Genomic DNA, 22466 nt, shown 5'->3' on the forward strand with positions numbered 1-22466 from the left:
TACTTTTTTCCCAAATCCTAAAGCTTGCTACTGTGATTGCTATGGGCTCCATGAAGTATCCCAGGAAGTCCTAGCCCCTTCAAGAAGTGATAGAGCATCCAGGTCGTATGGGCCATGTGCTAGAGCTGCTTTCCATGAGACCTGGGACAGCTAGAGGGCTTTGCTTGCATTGGGTCCCACTCAAGGCTGGCAAAATTTTGGGTTGCCACCTAGAGTAACTTACCCAACTGTGCTATGTATTTCCTTAAAAAAAACCCAAAGGCTCAACAAGCATCATGACTCTTTCTTAGTGAAAGAGAAAGCAAACGACTCACTTTTTACTTTGGAGTTGTCATAATATGCCTCAGACTATTGGCTTTTATTCCCCCAATTTAAAAATTCTTGTGTGTGATGCTGAGGATCAAATCCAGGACCACACACATGGTAGGCAAGTGCTCTACCAATGAGTTATATTCCCATCCCTCCATGCCCTTATATTTTACTGAGATAGTAGTCCCCTAAATTTTTGTGGAAATTATCTCAATTTTCCATCATGCATGTATTTTACCAAAACATCTAGGGTGGCTGCTATTTCCTGGTCTTTAGGTCTGATCAGCACTGTGTCATGAAGGAAGCAGTAAAGCATAGTTCTTGTGAGACAGTGAGATATACAAGGTCCCTGAGAGTGAAATTATAGCACAGAGACAGAAAATTGACATGATCCTGAATCAGATTGTGAAGATGTATTGCTTTCCTTATCATGTAAAATAAAACAGTGCTCCATGTTCTCTACTCATCTGACTGGGGAAAAAAAAGAATGGTTAAATATATAATTGCAAATAAGTGTAACAGCTTGTGTTTATTTGGTCCAGAAAAGAGACCAGATTCTGAATACCAGGTGTGAATGAAATCACCACCTTAAGCTTATGATAAGCCATTTTTATTCTACAAGACACATCTTTTTGTCTTCTGCTCAGATTCCTTTAGTCTTTCTGCTCTGCCATTCTCAAAATATCAGTAACTCCACTCATTCTGCAAGGTAGTTGCCATAGCTACAGGAATTGCCTCCTCACCATCTATATCCAGAGACAAAAAAAAAAAAAAAGTTGAGTCAGTATCTGGTGTCCCTTTCTAACAATGTCTTACAAGATGGGCTCATTGTGGATGTCCACTTGAATTCATGCTGAATTTGCAATGTCCAGCTGGACTGGGTTAAGGAATAGACTTTATTAGGGAAAGGGAGTGCTTATAAGGTCAAGAGAGACACACTACCTCACAGAGAGATGTGCTTGGACCAAGGTGCTGCTGGGCCTGTGGTATAAGTCTGTGTTGCAGTAAAAGGTCCTTTAGTCCTGTGAGTATCTCTGTGTGAGAAAGTAAGAAAGCCCAGAGCATGAGAAGTCCTTAGCTGGTCCAGACTGCAGGGCAAATAGCTCTGTCATTTGACCCATATGATCCAGAGGATCCAACACTTATTGAAGTATTGGCAATTGATTGAAATACTTCAAGGTGAAATACTTCAAGGAGCCTGTGGCAATTAATATTCCTCCTTCCTCTATCAGGAAGGACTATACCCACGTTCAACTTCTCCAGCTCAGTAGAAAAATCCAAAGGCTGCTTGTTTGGACGGCAGTGTGGCAGTTTACAGTTCTCTGAGAATGCCAGATGCATAGAACTTAAAGAATTGAAGTCAAGGGCTGGAGTTGTAACTCAGTGGTAAAGTGCTTGCCTCACCCACCTGAGGTCCTGGGTTCGATCCTCAGCACCACATTAATAAATAAAAATAAAGATATTGTATCCATCTATATCTAAAAAAATTAAAAGAAATAAAGAACTGAAGTCATAGACCAGGACATTACAGTGCTGCCTCGCAGGAGAAGGGATCCACTGCTACCTGGGTGCAGTCCCCTTGTTGGGAGAAGGAGGAACCCCGGATTTCAGCTCCCTTTTTATCCAGACCACCCATATGAGCTCTTGCTCCACAAAGAGTGAGAGAAACTTCTCCAAAAGTCCCTGTGTAGTCTCCCTGTTCATCTTTGGACCAGGCCCTTATCTCATACTCTCTTATAAAGCAATTTGTGGCAGGTAGGATGGAATCATCATGACAGATTAGATTAATCAGTGCCTTTTGAGGTAGAGAAGGGAGAATATATGATTCCTCCAATACCTAAACAAAATCAGTGTTCTGTTAGCAAGATAGGAGAGCAGGCCATGACTCTTATGTGGCTAATTGTGCCTGCCAACCCTCAAAGCCCTCACTCTGACTCGTGGATCAAGGAAGCATGTGGTCAGGAATTAGTGTCACCTGCAGCTAGTTGAATAATGGAGAAGTTTGGATATTTACCTTTCCCAGGACACAGTTATCATGGCGAGTGGTCATTGGTCCTTCAGGAAAAGTTAAAAGGACTACTCCCAGAATGTATTTTGAGGTCACTATGATGATCTCTGGGAATTGACTTAACACTGGGAATTGACTTTGACTTTCTATCATGATGGCTCTCGTCTACCTCGTTTCAATCTTGATGTTTTAGCACTATAATTTTTAAAATTGTATTTATGCCAGTAAGGTAAGATCTTAGTAAACTGTTTCCCTTTACATATTAGGCATTCCAAGATCAATCAGAAACCAGCAAAAATCCTAGAAAATTAGACCAGTCTGATTAGCATGCATTTCTTGCTACACATATGGTAACTCATTTTACCTTTCCAGAGAGTAAAATGCCACTACTTGACCTTGGCTACCTGGAATCCCAGGGTGCCTGCTAAATCAAGAAACTTGTTTGAACCAATACTGCATTTCTAGTACAGTATTCCCTACACCCATACCAGGTCAGTGTTTTCTGAAGTGGGGCTGGGGATAAATTTGATGGTAGAACACTTGCCTAGCATGAAGGAGGCCCTGGGTTCAATCCCCTGCACTGCAAAAACAAAACAACTGAACAAAGAAGCACCAGAATTCCACATGGGTGTGCATGCACATATGTACACACACACACACACACACACACACACACACACACACACACACACATACACCAGTGTTTGAGACAGGAGGTTTCTTTGGATAGTCTGGAAGATCATGATTAGAAGTTGGGTTCTAGAAGTGAGTTTCCCTTAACAAATCTGCTTCTATTTCTTCTCTCCCTAAGTCTTCTGGTTCCCTCTATATGACTCCAAGATATGCTTTGCCAACTTAACTTAGCATAAGCCACTCATTGTCTAGGTTTTCACCCACCAGTGAGCAAGCAGTGATCACCACTTACAGATGTTATACAGGCAAGCTGAAAACAGGATCGCTGATAAGTGCATCAGTATTTATATTATCACCTGTTCTGAAACAATGCTCCTCTCTCTACTCTCAGAATCCATCCCTCATGTCTTCAAGTCTTTGCCATTGTAAGTTAGCAAAATATCCTCAGGGTTCATCCATGTTGTAGCATATGACAGAGTTGTCTTCTATTTGATGTTGAATTATACCCCATTGTATGTGCATGTCCTGTTTTGCTTAGCTGTTCTGTCAGTGCTCATATGGGTTGCTTCCATGTTTTAGCTCTTACAGATAATGCTGCTCTGATTTGGGGCATAAAAATATCTTTTAGAGGGGCTGAGGTTGTGGCTCAGCCGTAGAGCTCTTGCCTAGCATGTGCAGGGTGCTGCGTTCAATCCTCAGCATCACATAAAAATAAATAAAATAGAGGTATTGTATTCAACTACTACTACTAAAATTTTTTTTAAATATCTTTTAGATACCCTGTTTCCAATTCTTTTGAGTATATACCTGAAGTGAGGTTGCTGGATCATATTTTAAATTTTTTTAGGAACTGCCATAGTCTTTTCCACAGTATTTGCACAATTTTACGTTCCTACCAGAGAGCACAAGAATCCAGTTCCTCCATCTCCTTATCGACACTTATTGTTGTCTATTTTTGGACACTAGCATCTAATACGTATGAGGTGATAATTCATTATAGTTTTGATTTGTACTTTCTTAATTATTAGTGATATTGTGCATCTTTTCATATACTTATTGGCTATTTTATGTGGTTTTAGTTAGTTTTTTTCATCAGTGTGACCAAAAGTCTGATGAGAACATTTTTAGAGAAGGAAAGTTTATTTGGGGCCCATGGTTTCAAAGGTCTAGTCCACAGATGGCCAACTCCATCTGGGCCCAAGGTGAGGCAGAACATCATGGCATAGGAAAACAGCTCAGGATATAACAATCAGGAAGTGTGGAGAGACTTTGTGCCAGATATCCCAAAGGCACACCCCCATAACCTACTACTCCTCCAGCCACACCTGACCTGCATACAGCTACCACCCAACTAATCCATTCAAATGGATCAATGCATTAATTAGATTTAGACCCAACCATTTTACCTCAAAACTTTCTTGTGTATCACCTCACATGTGAGTTTTGGGGGAACACCTCATATCTAAACCATAACATATGTCTTCTTTAGAGAGATGTCTATTCAATTCCTTTCCCACTTTTGAATCAGATTGCTTGTTTATTTCTTATTGACTTTTAGGAGTTCCCTGCATATTTTAGTTATTAATCCTTTATCAGATAATGATTTGCAAATATTTTTTTCCATCCTGTGGGTTTCCTTTTAACTCTTTATAATGTCATTTTTATGCACAAAATTATAATTCTGTAAATTCTAATTTGCCTATTTTAAAAAATTTTGTTAACTGTTCCTTTGGTATCCCATCCAAGAAATCATTGCCAAATCTAATGTCATGAACCTTGTGCTTTGTTTTCTTTCTTTCTTTCTTTCTTTCTTTCTTTCTTTCTTTCTTTCTTTCTTTCTTTCTTTCTTTCTTTCTAACAGCTATTCTCTCTCTCTCTCTCTCTCTCTCTCTCTCTCTCTCTCTCTCTCTCTCTTTTTTAAACTGGAAATTTAATTTAACCTGGGGTGCTTTATCACTGAGCTACATCCCCAGTCATTTTTATTTTTATTTGAGACAGAGTCTCAAAAAGTTGCTGAGGGCCTTGTTAATTTGCTGAGGCTGGCTGGCCTTGACTTGTGATCCTCCTATCTCAAACCTCCCATGTTGCTGGGTGGGATTACAGGATATGCCACCAAGCCCTGCTGTGTTTTCTTCTAAGAGTTTTATAGCCTTAGGTCTTACATTTAGGTTTTTGATCCATTTTGAGTTAATTTTTATATATGGTGATAGTTAGAGGCTCAATCTTACTCTTCTGCATATGAATATCCAGTTTTCCCAGCACCATTTGTTGATGATTTTTCTTTCTCCATTGAGTGGTCTTGGCACCTTAGTTAAAAAAAAAATCTCTTGACTATATATGTAAATCTCTTGGCTATATATGTAAAGGTTTATTTCTGGGCTCTCAATTTTATTCCATTAATCTATATTCTGTTTTTACGTCAGTAATGCATTGTTTTGATCACTGTACTCTGGTAGGAAGTTTTGATGGTGTCTTCTTATAAGGGCCCTAATACCATTCATGAGGTTTCCCCCTCCAGACACCACCACACTGGGATTAAGGTTTCAACGTATGAATTTTGGGAAAACATAAACATTTACCAAATGAAAAATGGCCAAGTGAAGGGAAAAAGGAATAATTTTCAAAGTTTCTCCAAAATGCTTGCAAAATGGATCTTTTAGATACTCTATACCTCAGACTGCTGTTTGGCTCTTAAATCAAGAAAAAGCAGAGATGACCCTACTCCCAAACATTGCCACCTCTGTGACTCAAACCACTGCACTGTGTCTTGACATCATTGCAGTCAGATTGTGTGGACCACACAAGACCCTTCAGACCAGTGCTATGGTATCTGTCTTCCCTTCCTCCCTGGCAGTGATGTCCGTGCTCTGCTGTGACCTCAGGGCCCATTCACTCAGCTGTAGAAATCATAAAATGTAAAAGCCACAGTGATCTCCTAAGGTCCCCTAAAAGCTCCTCACTGGTCCTTCAGGATTGGACCTGCTCTTCTCTCCTTCCCAACCTAATCAAGCCTCATCTGTGGTCTCATCCATTTGGCCACCTTTCCTTTGATGTCACTCTCTCCCTTTTCCTCTTGCAATCTTATCAGAAAAGCAAGGTGGGGAAAAAAACAATCTTTTCAACTCATCTGTCCTCTTATAATTAGGAATTTCCCGTTAGTGGCCAATAGCAGTGGGCTGTCTCACCACCCAGCACGGGTGGCGGCAACTTGGAGAAGTTATTTGCTGGCCTCAGCTGCTTTTGTTTTATAACTTGCCTTGTACCTTTGGCAGACCAACCTGATGTTTTTCTAATTATAAAAATAATAAGGCATATTTGGAAAGTATAGAAAAGCCAAAGTAGGAGAAAAAAAATGAAAGAGAAAAAAACATACCAACACCTATAATCCTATAATCCTGCCACCCAGAGGCAGTCCTTATTAACATTTTGATATATTTCCTTCCTGGATTTTAAAGGCATTTTTCTGTAGCTGAGATCATGCTGTATACATAATTTCATGTTCTAATTTTTTCACTTGTTACAGTATTTTCCCATATCAATAAAATTTGGTTGAAAACATTAAATTTTTTTTCCATATTAGTTTTTATTTTATTACAAAAGCAGTACATGCTCATTGTAAAGAATTAAAACAATTCAGAAATATATAAAGGAAAAAAGCAAAAATTTCTCTGTACTCTTCCTTTTTCCTCTCACACCTCAGAGGAAACCACTTTTAGCAGTTTAGCTTTTATCCTTGCAGCCTTCATACTGTTTTGTGTGAACCCTGTCCCTCATTCAAAACAGCTTTAAAAAAAAATGCCTGTACAACTAGCTTTTTCACGTTATAATGCATCTTGGAGACATTCCCTTATCAGTATACAGGGATCCACTGCATTTCAAGAGAGCTCCAAATAGTCCATCTATTCCTCTGTTAATGGACATTTCGGATATTTCTAGTCCTTTGTCCCTCTGTCTGTATGTACATGCGGAAGCATTTCTTGTATGTACTATTGAATTAGTTGGATTTTCCAAATAAAAAAACCAGTAGGATAGATACAGATATATATGAAAGAAGTTATATGGGAATTGGCTTATGTAATAATGGAAGCCAGGAAGTTCCACGTCTGCCATTTGGAAGCTGGAGACCCAGAAAAGCCAGTGGTATAATTCAGTCTAAGTGTGAAGGCCTACAAACCTGGGGAACTGATGGTGTGAATCCCAGTCCAAAGCTAATGACTGAGGGGTGGGGGAATAAGAGGGGAATCTTCTGATATGAGTCCCAAAGTCTGAAGGTTCATGACCCAGGTGCTCTGGTGTCCAAGGGCAGGAAAGGATGGATGTCTCAGCTTCAAGAGTGAATGAAGGGGGGCTGGGGATGTGGCTCAAGCGGTAGCGCGCTCGCCTGGCATGCGTGCGGCCCGGTTCGATCCTCAGCAGCACCACATACCAACAAAGATGTTGTGTCCGCCGAGAACTAAGAATAAATAAATGTTAAAAAAAAAAAAAGAGTGAATGAAAGTGTCTCTTCTCTCTCTCTCTCTCTCTCTCTCTTTTTTTAATCTGTGCCCTCAATGAATTGGATGATGCCCACACACAATCATGAGGGTAGATTTTCTTTACTCAGTCCACTGATTTAAATGCTAATCTCTTGCAGGAGCACCCTCACAGACATATCCCAAAATAAATATAGCCAGGTACTTGGGCATCCCTTAGCCCAGTCAAGTTGACCCTTAAAACCCACCATCCCAGTGTCCTAGAAATGATAATTGTGTGACAAATAATATGTGCATCTTAAAATTGTGATAAATGCTACAAAATTGCCCTTGCGTGCGTGTGTGTGTGTGTGTGTGTGTGTGTGTGTGTGTGTGTACGTACGCTGGGGATGGATTCCAGGGCCTCACACATACTAGTCAAGTGCTCTACCACTTACTTCCAACTTTAGCCCAAATTTGCCTTATTTTTTTAAAAGGATTCTTATAATTATAGCCATACCAATAATGTGAGTTGCTATGAAAATCTACCATAGTGATATGCTGGTGTGTTACTTGATAACCTGGGGGTTAAACTTGGGTGTAGACAGCAGAACCTGGCTTAGGTTAGAATCCCAGCTCTGCCACTGGCTAGCTGCTGCTGCTGTTTTTCCTCTTCCTCTTCCTCCTCTTCCCTGTCCCTCTTTTTTGATGGTACTGAGGATTGACCCTGGGGGCATTTTGCCACTAAGCTACAACCCCAGCCCCATTTTTCATTTTTTATTTTGAGATATGGTTTCGCTAAGTTGCCCATGCTGGCCACAAATTTGGGATCCTCCTGCCTTAGCCTCTTGAATCACTAGGATTACAGGCATGCCACTGTGCTTGGCCTGGCTAGTTATTGTCTTTGTGAGTTACTTAGTGTGTTTATGTCCTGGTTTTTTCATCATCTATAAAATAAAAGTGATAATGATCATAATCCTTTTCAGCTATCTTGAACAATTTTAAAAAATGAAATAATGCATATAAGTGAGTGTACAATAAATGATAATTCATTATTCCTCGAATTTATTAAATCATTCCCCTATTGTTGGCTATTTAAAATTCCTTTTGACACTTTCTTCAAAGGGCTTTAGACATTTTAGGTATACATTGAAAATAATTTGATAGTTTTTTAAAGTTTGGCTATTTATTTCATACTTAAACAATTAACAGTAAATAACACCCATGACCTCAGTCACTTTTTATAACTAAGCACACCTTTGTGTACATCCACACATAGACAATTTTTATAGCAATATGTGCCACCTACATGTATACCCATTGCTTCAGGCTCAATTGCATAGGTATTTTGGGGCAAAGATGGAGAAAGTTATGACAATTACATCACGGAGCAGGCCCAAGGCCACACAGAATTTGAAAAAGCAATATTAACCTGAACAGATTCCATATTGTTTCTTTGCAGTTCCAGAAGTCGACCCAATAGTCTGGGACCTAACATTGACTTCTGGCCCCTTCAGACCTCCCTGATGATTTTCCAAAAGGCCAGTCAGTCTCCTGGACTCCCCCAGTGTGAGTTCCTAACCTCAGAAGAACTGAGAAAGTGCCAACAACTCTTGAATAACGAGAGTGAGTGGCACACAGGTGGCTTCCTGCATTGCCGAGGCTGTTTATGGTGTGTTCAGATTCAGCCCAGAGGTATGGGACTGGAAACAGAAAGTCAGCCTTGGCATTGGGCTGTCCCATAACAGTAACTAAATGGATTGCCAGAGTCACATGTGTAAAAAAAAATAGCCTAGTTTACAAGCACACAGGCAGCCTGGCCTCTGCTTTTTGGCATGCCTCGCCTCAGGCATACGGGTTATAGGAAACCTACCCACACATGCTTGTAGCTGAGCAAGGGCTTCGGGACTTTACAGTATAGGGGAAATTCTCATGTAGTGGAAACATTCTCATGTAGTGGAAATTTTGCCCAAGTAGGAGCCAGGCCAGGGCTGTACTTAACCTATAGCTCAAAAAAGGCAAAGGGCCCCATCTCTCTCCATCAGTCATTCAGATTGACACCTGTGTCCCACTGCCCCACTGTTCAGTGATTAGATCAGTTCTCCCTAAGATGCCCAAGAATTTCTTGCATAATTATTGACAGATACACCATGCAATATACAACATGCATAACTCTGCATCACTAGAATTCAGACAGATGCTTACAAATGCTTTTCTTTCCAAACTTTAATGATACTCAAAGATCCTTCTCTGAAACCATTACATGTCATTGCATTCGTAGGAAATTTCTATACTGTTAGAGCATATTTAAATAAACTAGAAAGGATTTGGGGTCATTGATGTGGAGCTTGGTGGAAAAAATAATTACGTTTTCTTTTTATTAAAGTATAAAAATAAAGATAAAGTAATTATAGAACATATTAAATCCTGTATTTGTATGAAATTTTCCAAATAAAATATTTTCACATTTTTAATGAGAAACCTGAGCTTGCTTCCATGAACACAACTTTTAAAAATATTTATGATGTATTTTATTTAACCTAATATATCCCCACTATTATGATTTCAACATGTCATCAATATAAAATTTACCAATGGGATACTTTCTTGTTTTCTTACTAAGTCTTTGACATCCAGTGTGTGACAGGGTATCCCAGTTTGGACCAGTCATAGTTCACGTACTTGGTGGCCACATGTGGCCATTGGCTGCCTGATAGGACAGCACCACTCTGCAGTGAAAATTGCAAATATAGCAGGACCATAATTTTTTTTTAAAGAGAAAGTGAGAGAGGAGAGAGAGAGGGAGAGAGAGAGAGAATTTTTAATATTTATTTTTTAGTTCTCGGCGGACACAACATCTTTGTTGGTATGTGGTGCTGAGGATCAAACCCGGGTGGCACGCATGCCAGGCGAGCGCGCTACTACTTGAGCCACATCCCCAGCCCAGGACCATAATTTTTTAAACATTCTCTTTTTATATGCTTGGAATGGCTATAAAGAGTTATCAGTAAAGATTTTTATTGATCTATTCAAGTTATTGGTAATTGTTCATCAATGAGAAATTTTGCCCAAGTAGGAGTTAAAAAATTTCAAAGCATTTTTACCCCCATTTAAAATCAGACCACAGTTGAAACTATCTAACAGCTCTTTTTGAAATTTCTTGTGATAAGGTCAAGGTTTTCAAGCCCACTTAAGTTTTTCATATGTACTGTCTTGATAATGCTACCACTCTAATTAGTGGCTCTGGCACATGCTGTTGGAGCAATCACTCCATGGCTGACTTGGATACCATACAAAGGGCACACAGGCACAGAAGGACAAAGTCCAGCATGAACAAAGACACAGATTTGGAACCACAGCCTGCTGCTGCCCCGCAGCTTGGACCTCTGACTTTCATCTAGCTAGATACCAGCGACAAGGGCACTTGGAGCATACTCCAGAATCTCCTCAAGCCTCTTCATTTCCACCTTCTACACAGCCAATTTGTAACAGCTCCTGATATGGACATTCAGGTAGTGGAGAATTTTGCCATGGGGTTCCAGTGCCAGGTTTCACCCATTTTTCTCACTCTCGTTCCAATCTCTCTCTATCCCCACTCGGATGGGGCTACTCTCGGAGAAGCCCAGATGCTGGTGACAAACATGGACTGCCTGAAGGGCTTGCCCACCTCGAGACCTCATCATCTTCAAGGGCTGCCAATGAGACTGAGCCCTGTGACTTATGTGGCCCTCTCTCAGGACACCCAGATTGTGAAAGATCCCTTCTTTGCTGGTTTCTTGCTAACAAAATCCACCACTTTGTAACTTTGTGATCTTGGGCAACCATTGTGATCTTTATATGTTGAGAGCCACAGCCGAGTCCGAATGGCCCTTGGCCCTTGGTATTGGTTGAGAGGCAAGCCGTTAAGATGATGCTGGATTGATTTGGTTGTATATTAGACCTTTACTGTCCCACTCGGCCTGCTACTTTGGAGTTCTCATGTTACTTTGGAGTTCTCGTGGGGATTCCCGGAGAATTCCCATTGGTTGGGGAAGTGCGGGAGGAGGGATTTCCGGTTGTTGGTTCCTGGAGGAGCTGCGTGGCGTTCGGGAGAATTCCCGGGGAGCGTGTGTGGAGTGTGCTGGTGGAGTTCAAAAATAAAGTTTGTTCCTGCTTCAGTGGCTCGTGATTTGTGCTCAGCCAGACTGCGGCATTTATACATGTTGGTTCCTCTCTCTCTCTCTCTCTCTCTCTCTCTTTCTTCCTTCTCTTGCCCTTTCTCTCTCTTCTCCCTCTACTTTCTCTCTCTCTCAATGGTTTATTGAAATGCACACCATAAAATTCACCCATTTAAGGTGTATAGTTCAATGTTTTTTAGCATATCCACAAAGTTTTGCAAAAACTTCAGTGTCTTGTCAAATGAAAATAATTGTATATAACTTCATACAATTGTTGTGAGGGAGAAATGAGATTATTAATATTTACCAGCATATGGCAAACTCTCAATAAATGATCATTAATATTTTCATGATTAGAATGACAAGGATGACAGATAAAGGGGAACAACCAGGAATTTTCATGTTCCTCCCACACCCTCTGAAGCCTGCCCTTGAGGTGCTCAAGCTACCCCAGGATTGCAGTGGGACATGACAGCTGCTCAACAGCTGCTCAGGCTGCAGCACAATTCAAGGCAGGAAGTGGAGAGAAATACCATTTCTTACAAAAAATTCATGGGGAAAGAAATTCAAGTGGGCAGTAGATTTGATCAGCTCCTACCTGGTCTCTTGGGGACCCAAAAAGATTTACTTTCAATATTATTATAACAACAATACTATTATTACTGTTTTATAATCCTCTTTCCAGAGGTAGTATGACAAGTTTAGACTAGAAGAGATTTCGAATATCCTCACCACAAAAAAACTCCTAAATGTTTTTATACTAGTTACCCTAAATAATGTACACATGTATTGGAGCATTAAACTACCCCATGCCGGTTGTGGTGGTGCACACCTATAATCCCAGCAGCTCAAGAGGCTGAGGCAGGAGGATCACAAGTTCAAAGGCAATCTCAGCCACTTTGTGAGGCTCTGTCTCAAAATAAAAAATAAAAAGGGCCAGGGATATGGCTCAAGTGGTTAAGCGTCTCTGGCTTCAATCTCCGGCACCAAAAAAAAAAAAAAAAACAACAACAACAAACTGAACTCCATTAAAATATACAATTATTATGTATCAATTAAAAACATAAATACTAAAATAAATAAAATTTAGACTATATTTTTAGATTATGTATATTTTTGTTGTTGCTGTTTTAAGAGATTATAAGAGTGTTGCCATGTTGCCCAGATGGTCTCAATAGATATTTAAGTTACTTCATAGTTTTTTAAGAATTATTTTGACTGTAGTGGATGTCATCCACAGTCCCCTCATTCTCCTCGAGGACTGAGGCACTCATTACCCAGCTGCCAGCAATTTGTCTGCTGATGTCCCTATCTGGAATCGTCCTCAGCTAGGTGGACTGTCTGGTATCCAATAACTGAACCCATTAATGTGCGTTTGGAGTGGGAAGTTCAAATGCCTGACCCCCTTGCTTCAATGGCAAGATTCCAAAGGCCCATCCCAACTTCAGAACTTTCCATGAGATTGGGTAAAGACTCTCATTGCAAGTGCTTCACAGCTTAAATTTCTCCTAGGGTTCAGCCCCACCTGACAAGTTCAAAATCCCTCCTTACAGGTATTGATAGCATTTCCCAATAATCTTTGCACACAAGTCTCTGTCTCTGAGTCTATTTTCTGAGTAACCTGATCTAAGTATATTTGTTTTAATCTTTTTTTGTTAACAGATTTTACCAGAATTTCTTGATTCTTTTTAGTAAAGAAGTAGATCTTGGAGGAAAAGTACCTTGACAAATCTCCTGGGGTAAGATGTATGACTCACTGGGAGGGAGTTAGCAGGTAGGAGGGGGGTGGGAGTGTGGTGGGAGGGTTGGGGGTAGCCATTTTGCTTAAAGCAAAGGGAGAATTACTGGGTTTGCTCTGGACTAGGGCAGACACTAGTAAGGAGAAAGAGGAGGGCAAAGGAGAAGCCAAAGATATGGAGAAGAGCCAGAGTTCTGGACAGAAGCTGGGGCTGCTGAGAAAGGGCAAAGGACATTTAAGAAATTGGGTGACATTGTGTGGCTTCCATGGAAACCTCTCCTGTCTCCCCTCCACAGTTACCAGTGAACCCAGCTATGTTAACAGCAGCTCTGTGTGTGCGAAAGTCAAAGAAGGTGTTCCCTCTGAGGCGCCTGTGCAGCTGAGAGTGCAGATGAAGACTCAGGATCTAAAGACAGAGGTGGCGTGTGAGCAGGTCCCGGAAGGCTGGGGACTCAGTGGATGCAGGAGGCAGACACGGCCTGAGCATCATCTGCTCCCTGCAGGTGTAACTCTGGTAAGGAACGTGTCAGTGCAGGTTTGCAGGCCTAGGGGAGCCTGGGAAAGGAAAAGCACTACTTTCTGTCATCTCTCTCCCTTCTGGATTCCCCAGCATGAAGGCTGAGATGCTCAAGTGGCATGAAGCACCGTAACATCTAAGGGGAAAGAGTCATCCCGGAATTCAGGGAAGAGTGCTTCATTCCATGCTTCCTTTGACAACTATATTTAGAGAGAACAGCTTCCACCCCATTCACTTAAATTAGCCCCTTGCCTGGTTTGTCTGTTATAGTCATGATTGGCATGTTCCCATGGCCTCAGGTTCTGTTGTGATTATAATCCTGGTCAGTTTTATGCGATACTTTTTACCTTCCTGTCTTCAGAGGCAAAATAACAAAGTAGGTAAGAGCTTGGGTCCTGAAGCTGGATGGTATTGGGTTTCAAATCTACTCTACCTGACCTTCTAAACATTCTGAGCCTCTGCTCCAGACCTTAAAATGGGCTCTGCTATAGTTGAATCTGAAGAGTCCCCCAGCAAACAGGTGTTGAAAGATTGATCCTCTGCCCACAGCACTACTGGGAGATGGTGGAACTCTTAAGAGGTGTCACCTAGTTGGAAGAATTTAGGTCAATGGGAGCATGTCCTTGAAGGGGAGACTGTGATCCTGGTTCCTTTCTCTGTCTTTGCTTCTCAGCTACCGTGAATGAATAGAGCTCTTTTCCATGTGTTCCTGCTGTGGTTTACTGTGCTGCCACAGGCCCAAAGTAACACAGATAAGTAACCATGGACTGAAATCTCTGAAACCAGGAGATAAAACAAACCTTTTCTCCATTTAACTTGATTATTTCAGGTATTTCATCATAGTAACAGAAAACTAACAGGCTTCTAGTAGAATTTGCCTTAAAGGGCAAAGAATAAAGGAGGTAATCTATGTAAAGCATGCATGGACAATATGAACATTCAGCAAATAATGGTTATTATTATTTTTATCCTTTTTGTCTGCCTACATTCCACGGCTTTAATATTCCCTGGTGTTAGACATTTAGATAGTTTCTAGTTTGGGTCAATTAAAAATAATAACCCATTTTGTTAGGTAGAGATTGGCACATAGGATAATTCAGTACTTTGGATTAGATTTTAACTTTGTACCCTTTAGCTAATTGATAACAGTCACATACCTGTTGGTGGTTATGTTAAACAAATTAGTACATATAATGTGCTTAGAGGAGTGTCTGCTACATGACCCACTTTATAGAAGTGTTAGGCAGTGTTATTTTTGTAATTATTCTTCCACTGGTCCTCCTAAGCTTTCCCTCCCACTACTGGGCCCTCTTGATTGGATTTCAATGAAATGCTGATGATCTTGCTGTCTCTGTCAAGTGTCCCTTTCCCCAAATCCTGCAGGGAATGAATCAAATTTACATCATCTAAAACTTTGGCTAAGAGCTGGGAATATAGATCAACGTGCCTAGCATGCTCAAGGTCCTGGGTTCCACCCCTGGTACTGCAAAAAAGGAAAAAAAAAAAAAAAGACACTTCAGCTAATTTGGACAAGAGAAAGAAACCTCCCACAGAGTACTTAAGAGTGCTAGAGCTCCACGTTCAGCCTGAGCTCCATTTCTGCCACAACATTTACACCTGTCATTAATATAGCCTTTGTGCCTGAGAAACAGTCTGATGGTACCTTCTCCCAGAACATTTGTTCCCTGTTCCAGGGAGGAACATCAGGCTGGTACTGAACAAACTGGTGAAACTAAAAACTGACCACAATCCTCTCCTATGGCTGATTCCTTCAGTTTCCCTTTGCTTCTTATTACTGGGGACATCTCAACAGAGCAGGAAACCATAGGCTTCAAAGCCAGACAAACCTGAACTCACACCTGGTTCAGACACCTTCTGACTGGGTGGGTAGTTTGGGCAAGTTACTTAACTTTCTGAAAAATGGGGATAATCCTTACCACCCAAGGTGTTTTTGTTTTAAATTGTGGTAAAACATACAAGATGTAAAATATATTACCTTCGCCATTTTTAAGGGTTCAGTTCAGTGGCACTAAACACACACAGTTGTTTTGAGGATGAAATGAAATAATGTAAGTAAAACCTCCAGCCCATAAACTGGAGCACTGTGCATACTTAATGAATGTAGTCCTCTTCTTTTATGATTTCTCCCACTGAGCATGCTCCACAGGATTGTGGAAATGAGCAGGAATGCCTCGGTCAGTTTGGAGTTTAAGTTCAAACTCTCCTCCTGTCCCTTATGATAGCCCTGATCTGCCCCATCTGTGGCGTGCTCATCCCAGAGTTGGTTCTATGTGGGAAGAAGAGGCAAAGGGGCTGGCAAGCTCAGGAAATCTGTTTCCTGAGAGATCTGCCCCCAAAACCCGTTATCTTCCTGGGGAGGAGGAAGCAGTCATATCTGGGGCTTTCCAAACAGCTGAACTAGGCCAAGGGGTGAAAATTAGAGAGTCAATCAGACTTCAACTTAGTAGAAGAAGGTCATTTCTATCATTTGCTTGTGAACCTATGACATGAGAGGTCACTCTTTTTTTTTTTTTTAAGTGTTTGTTGTTTCTTCTTTCACTTTTTGGTGTTGTCAAAGCAATGTAACATGCAATTTAAAAATAAATTACACTGAGAATCTTTATAACAATAAACAGCAGTCACCATTCTCTTCCCACTCAGCCAGGTTCTCTCTGAAGGGTAAATCGAAGGCTATCAATAGACATCATGGCGTGAATGTATACTGAGCCTATTGATTTACTATGCTTTAATTTTAATTTTGTATTTTTACTGTGCTGGGGATCAAAGCCAGGGGCTCATGCATGGTAGGCAGGCCCTCTACTACTGAACTATACCTCTAGCCCTTGTACTTTAATTTTATTGTTTGTGCAGTTCCCTTCTCTACCCACCCTGAAGTTAATATTTATCTTGGTTTTTCATTTACTTTATCTTCTATGTAGCATATTCTCCAACATCCTTGCAAGCCAATATTTTCATATAAATTTATCAGATGATCTGCTGTGGTTAGATGCTCCTCTGAGTGCAAAAGCAATAATGTTAAGGAAAAAAATATCAGTTATGAAAGAGGGGGTATCACTACATATATGATAGACATGGAAAAGATAAAAATATTATAAGCCACTTTATTCAATAAGTTGCACAACTTAGAGAAAATGGACTAATTTCTTGAGAGACACAAATATTAAAACTTAAGAAGAGGGCTGGGGTTGTGGCTCAATAGTAGAGCACTCACCTAGTATGGGTGAGGCACTGGGTTCGATCCGCAGTACCACATAAAGATAAATAAATAAAGATATTGTGTTCACCTACAACTAAAACATATTTTTAAAAAAAACTTAAGAAATTGACAATCAAAAGCTGTATATCTATTAAAGAAATTGAATTCCTAGTTAAAACCCTTTCCATAAGGAAAACTCCAGCCTTCTCCATTTAAGATGATCTTCTGGTGAATTGTATCAAAGGTTTAAGAAATAAATAATAATAGCAAGTCTATATAAACTCTTCCAGAAAATAAAACACTTTATAATTCATTTTATGAGGGCAGTATTACCCTGAAACCAAAGTCACACAAATAATTTAAAAGAAAAAAGCAAATATTAAAGGTTAATATCTCTCATGGACATAGACATAAAAATACTTAGCCAACTATCAACAAATCAAATCCAGCAATATATAAAAAGAACACTGTATCAGTATTATTCAAGCTTCCCCCCAGGAATACAAGGTGAGTTTAACATTCAAAAACCAATGTAATTTACCATACTAACAGAATAAAAAAGATTACCACATGATAATCTCAATATGTATAGAAAGAGCATGTGCTAAAATTAAAACCCCACTCATAAAAACTTTCACCAAACCTGATAACAGACGTCTACATCACACTGCAGTTTGTTAAGCAGCAATATGAATAGCTCCTGTCCCCTAACAATATGAGTTTATTACTTTTCCATATAATTTAGTGGGATTTGAGATGGGAATAGAAATAAATCTACATGTTTAATCTGCCATGTTGAATCTGAACAAGATTTCACTGCCTCTGATCTTTTCCTTTCTCTACTCCTGTGGTCGTGGGTTAGGCTGTCATCCCTCTTTCTGGATAGTTACAAAAATTCTCTAAATGGTTTGTCCAGTAACATCATCCTCTGATTTCTTCTCTGCCAGGGGGACTTGGTATTAAAATGTGAAAACCTGATTACATTGTTTCTTCTCTTTAAATCCAACAAGAACCCCTCTGCTGCTTTTAGAGTAACTTCTAACAGGCTGAGCAGGGTGGAGGGAAGGAAGAGTTTAATTTTGAAGATTTCAGAACATGGATGATTTCCCAGAGATGATGTCCAGTCACGTCTTAAGAAAACAACCCTCCAAACGTGGCCTTCCTTCAGCTTCTGGCTCTGTCTTTGCATTGCTTCACGTTACAGTCACATTTAAGACAGGTGTCTTCCTTTCCATCATTTCTGCTCTTGTTCATTTCTCAACTTGCTGAATCTGGCTTTTGACCCCACCCCACCAAAGAAACTACTCTACCAGGTTATTCATGAATACTCTTCTTTAAATTTTTAAACTTCATTTTGAAATCATTTTTGAGAGAGAGAGAGAATTTTTAATATGTATTTTTAGTTTTCGGTGGACACAACATCTTTATTTTTATGTGGTGCTAAGGATTGAACCCAGTGCCCTGGGCATGCCAGGTGAGTGTGCTACCGCTTGAGCCACATCCCCAGCCCCTCGTTTACTATTTTTTAATGTTGCAAAAATAGTACAAAGAATTTCCATATACACTTTACCCAGCTTCCCCAAATGACATTATTTATAACCACCATATAAAGAACAAAACCAGAATATTAACAATGATCAAATTATGTTGACTAATCTACAAACCTTAATTCAAATTTTCTCAATGGGCTCACCAATGGGACAGAATGCAGTCTAGGATCATGTACTGTAGCAGATTGTCAGGTCTCCTTAGGTTCTTTCTGTCTGTAATAGTTCCCAGGCATTCATTCTTTCTGTTTGTTTGATTTGATTTTGAACATTTTTGAAGGGTACTGCCCAGTTGTGTTGTCGAATATTGTTGAATGATTTGAGCTTGTTTGAATTATCCATAATTAAATTAATTACTATGGTAGGCAGGATAATGCCTCTTTTTGGAGTGGGGATACTGGGGATTGAACCCAGGCATGTTCTACCACTGTGCTATATCCCTAGTCCTTTTTATTTTTTATTTTGAGACAGTATCTCATTAAGTTGCCCAGGTTGGCCTCAAACTTGCAATTCTTCTGCTTTAGCCTCCTGAGTCACTGGGATTATAGGTATATGCCACTGTTCACATCCAAACCCCTGGAACCTGTAAATATGCTGGGTTCCACTGTAAAAGGGAATTAAGGGTGCAGATGATTAAGGATGCTAGGTATTAAAATGCAACAAAATTTGAAGTAAGGTTTATAGATTAGTCAACACTATTATATCAATGTTAATATTCTGGTTCAGGATACTCTGAACTATCCAGGCAGGCCCAATAAAATCACAAGGGTCCTTATAAGTGGAAGAAGGAAGCGGAAAGGGGAGAATGAAAGTGTGAGATGAAAGTGTGAGAAGGACCCAGCCTGATATTGTTGACTTTGAGGACAGAGGAACAGGGCTATAAGCCAAGGAATATGGGAGGCCAATAGAAGGTGGGAAGGGCCAGGAAATGGTTTCTCTCTTACAGCTTCTAGGAGGAACACAGTCGTGCTGACAGCTTGATTTTAGCCCAGTGAGACCCATTTCAGACTTTTGACCTTCAGCATTATAAGATAATAAATCAGCTGGGATGTAGCTCAGTGGTAGAGTGCTTTCCTGTCATGCACAAGGACCTGGGTTCAATTCCCAATATGGCAATAAATAATGGATCTAAGATAATAAATTTGTGTTGAGTTATGTTTGCATAATTTGTCACAGTGGTAAAATCAAATTGATTTTGATATCTGAAAGAGGAGTTCTGCTGTAATGAATGCCTAAACTGTGGAATTGGACAGTGGGAAGAGGCTGGAAGAATTATGAGGTGCATAATAGAAAAAAACTGGATTACCTTAAGCAGACCCTTAGTAGAAATAGTAATGATTGAGGAATCCAAAAAGTGGGGAGAAAACAGGTATCATTCAGAGAACAAGTCAGTCAGAACAAGCTGCTGTAGAAATGTGGATGTTAAAGAGGGCTTGGAAGGAAATGAGGAACATGTTATTGGAAACTGAAAGTAAGGGAATCCTTGTTATATGGTGGCAGAAAGCTGAGCAGAGCTGTGTTCTGTACTCATGTGGAGAATAGAATTTGTAGGTGATGAGATTGGCCATTTGGATGAGGTTTCTGATCTTCTTGCTATTTCTAGGAAGCTATATGGAAAGAAATTAATTGAGGAAAGAATTTTTAAACAAACAGGAATGAGAATTGGGTTATTTGGGAATTTCTTAACCTATCCAGATTGCAAAAGATGGTAAAATTGACAAAGTATTGTAGAGAAAAATCCAAAGGTGTGGCTGGACAAATTTTGCTTACACCTCAAAAAGATCAAAAAGTTGGAGCACAGTGAGTGTGCATCTGCTGGACATAAAGCCTAAGTGTCAGACTTTTGATCTGACACTTGAACTTAGCATGCAGAGGGAAAGTCTGTCATAAGTCTGTCATGATTAAGTGTGTTTGCAGTGCTTAGAATTCATTAATCTAGAATTGTTTGCTGTGAATTAATTAATCTAGAATTGTCTGCTGTGAATTGATTATGTCTATTGCAGTGCTTTGCATTAAGGATTTTCGTTTTCTTGATTGAGAACTATAGAGGGGGTGGGGCTGGGGCTCAGCAGCAGAGTGCTCGGCTAGCATGTGTGAGGCGCTGGGTTCGATTCTCAGTACCACATAAAATAAATAAATAAAATAAATGTTAAAAAAACCTTAGGTGTCAACAAAGAAACCATAATAAATTTTTTAAAAAGAACCTATAGAGTGAAATTTTATTGAGTGATTTGATGAATAAAACATTGAAAAGGGCAAAAAAAAATGTTGGAGCACTTTATCCACAGAAGACCTTTTAGAGTATGTGAGGCCGTCCTGACTGCCCAGAGCTGCTGTCATGGCGGTCACTCTGTGGGGCTTCTTTTCCATCTTTGCCCAGAGTTTGGAAGTACCCAGGGCTGCAGTCAAGGGATCGAGAGAGAGTGGAGTCAGCCTAAGAGATTGTTTCGAGATTGAGGGGGGTGCAGTTGTTCCAGGGGTGAAGCCTCAGGACTGGATCTGAGTGCTTATAGACAGAGAAGAGCACATCGGCTTTCTTAAGACAGATTGGAGTTTTGGGGTTCGTGATATATCTTCTGGGTCTTAGGTACTGGAAGTTATTTCTCCAGTTTACAAGTTTGACAGAGCTGATATCACTTCAAAAAGAAAAATGAGAGCAATATACATGAATTATATCAAAACATCAGAAGTGGTCAGACTGCCCTATCCTGTCCAGTGAAATCTTCAGGTCCACAAGGGGGTAGGAATGACGATGGGATGAGTTAGACATCATTACCCTAAGTAAAAGTATGAAGACAGGAATGCTATGAAAATACTTTGTGTTCAACTAGTGACTTGAAACATTGTGCTCTAATGTGCAATATGAAATGAATTGCATTCTGCCATCATGTATAACAAACTAGAAAAATAAATAATTAAATAAAGAAAAAAGAAATCTTCAGGTCCACCTTCTTACTTTATTAAAAGGGAATCATGGGGCTGGACAGACTTTCTTATGAATCCAATGGTTATGATGATGGTTCTTCCATTATTGATATTTGTGCTTCTGCCCAAAGTAGTCAACACAAGTGATCCTGACATGAGACAGGAGATGGAGAGTCAATAAATACGCTGAATTCCAACATGAATTGCCTGATATATCTGAGTTCATGACAAGACTCTTCTCTTCAAAATCACCTGGCAAATCTAGCAGTGGCAGCAGTAAAACAAGCAAAAGTGGGGCTGGCAAAAGAAAGTAGTCCGGTCTTTCACAGCAGGCATTTGCACAAACACAGTGACACTGGGTGGCATCCAAGTTTTGAGGGAAAACCATGTGAAGCAACTGGTATAAACTTGAGTCATCCTGAAAGTTGATTTCTTATAACTGTTGTATATGCTAACTTGTTAACAGATGTTTTATACTTGGTACACAAGAAAACCCAACTTTCATTCTTTGTCTATATGAGGTCAATATTGATGTCACAGTGTCCTATAGAAAATGACATTAATAAATTATATGAAGACTATAAAGGGAGAAAGGGAGAGGGAAAGAGAGAGGGAGAGGGAGAGGGAGAGGGAGAAGGAGAGAGAGAGAGAGAGAGAGAGAGAGAGAGAGAGAGAGAGAGAGAGAGAGAGAATGTGAGCCAGTCATAGTTGTACATGCCTGGAATCCAAGCAGCTCTGGAGGCTGAGGCAGGAGGATTCGAAAGTTCAAAGCCAGCCTCAGGAATGTAGGGAGGCCCTCAGTGACTTATCAAGATCCTATTTCTAAATAAAAATATAAAAAGGGCTGGAGATGTGGCTCAGTGGTTAAGCATCCCTGGGTTCAATCCCCAGTACCAAAATAAAATAAAATAATAGAAAAAAATAAAATAAAGAGTATGTAACTCATACATAAATCCTCTCAGCT

The 22466-nt window shown here is 40.0% G+C and overlaps 1 pseudogene; it reads left to right on the plus strand.

Annotated features, from left to right (window-relative positions):
- The first annotated feature begins 20888 nt into the window (after positions 1-20888).
- On the plus strand, positions 20889-21816 carry LOC101964965 (endoplasmic reticulum membrane protein complex subunit 7-like; annotated as a pseudogene).
- Positions 21817-22466: the final 650 nt, after the last annotated feature.

The sequence above is a fragment of the Ictidomys tridecemlineatus genome, chromosome 2, assembly GCF_052094955.1.
Source record: "Ictidomys tridecemlineatus isolate mIctTri1 chromosome 2, mIctTri1.hap1, whole genome shotgun sequence".
Classification (NCBI taxonomy): Eukaryota; Metazoa; Chordata; class Mammalia; order Rodentia; family Sciuridae; genus Ictidomys; species Ictidomys tridecemlineatus.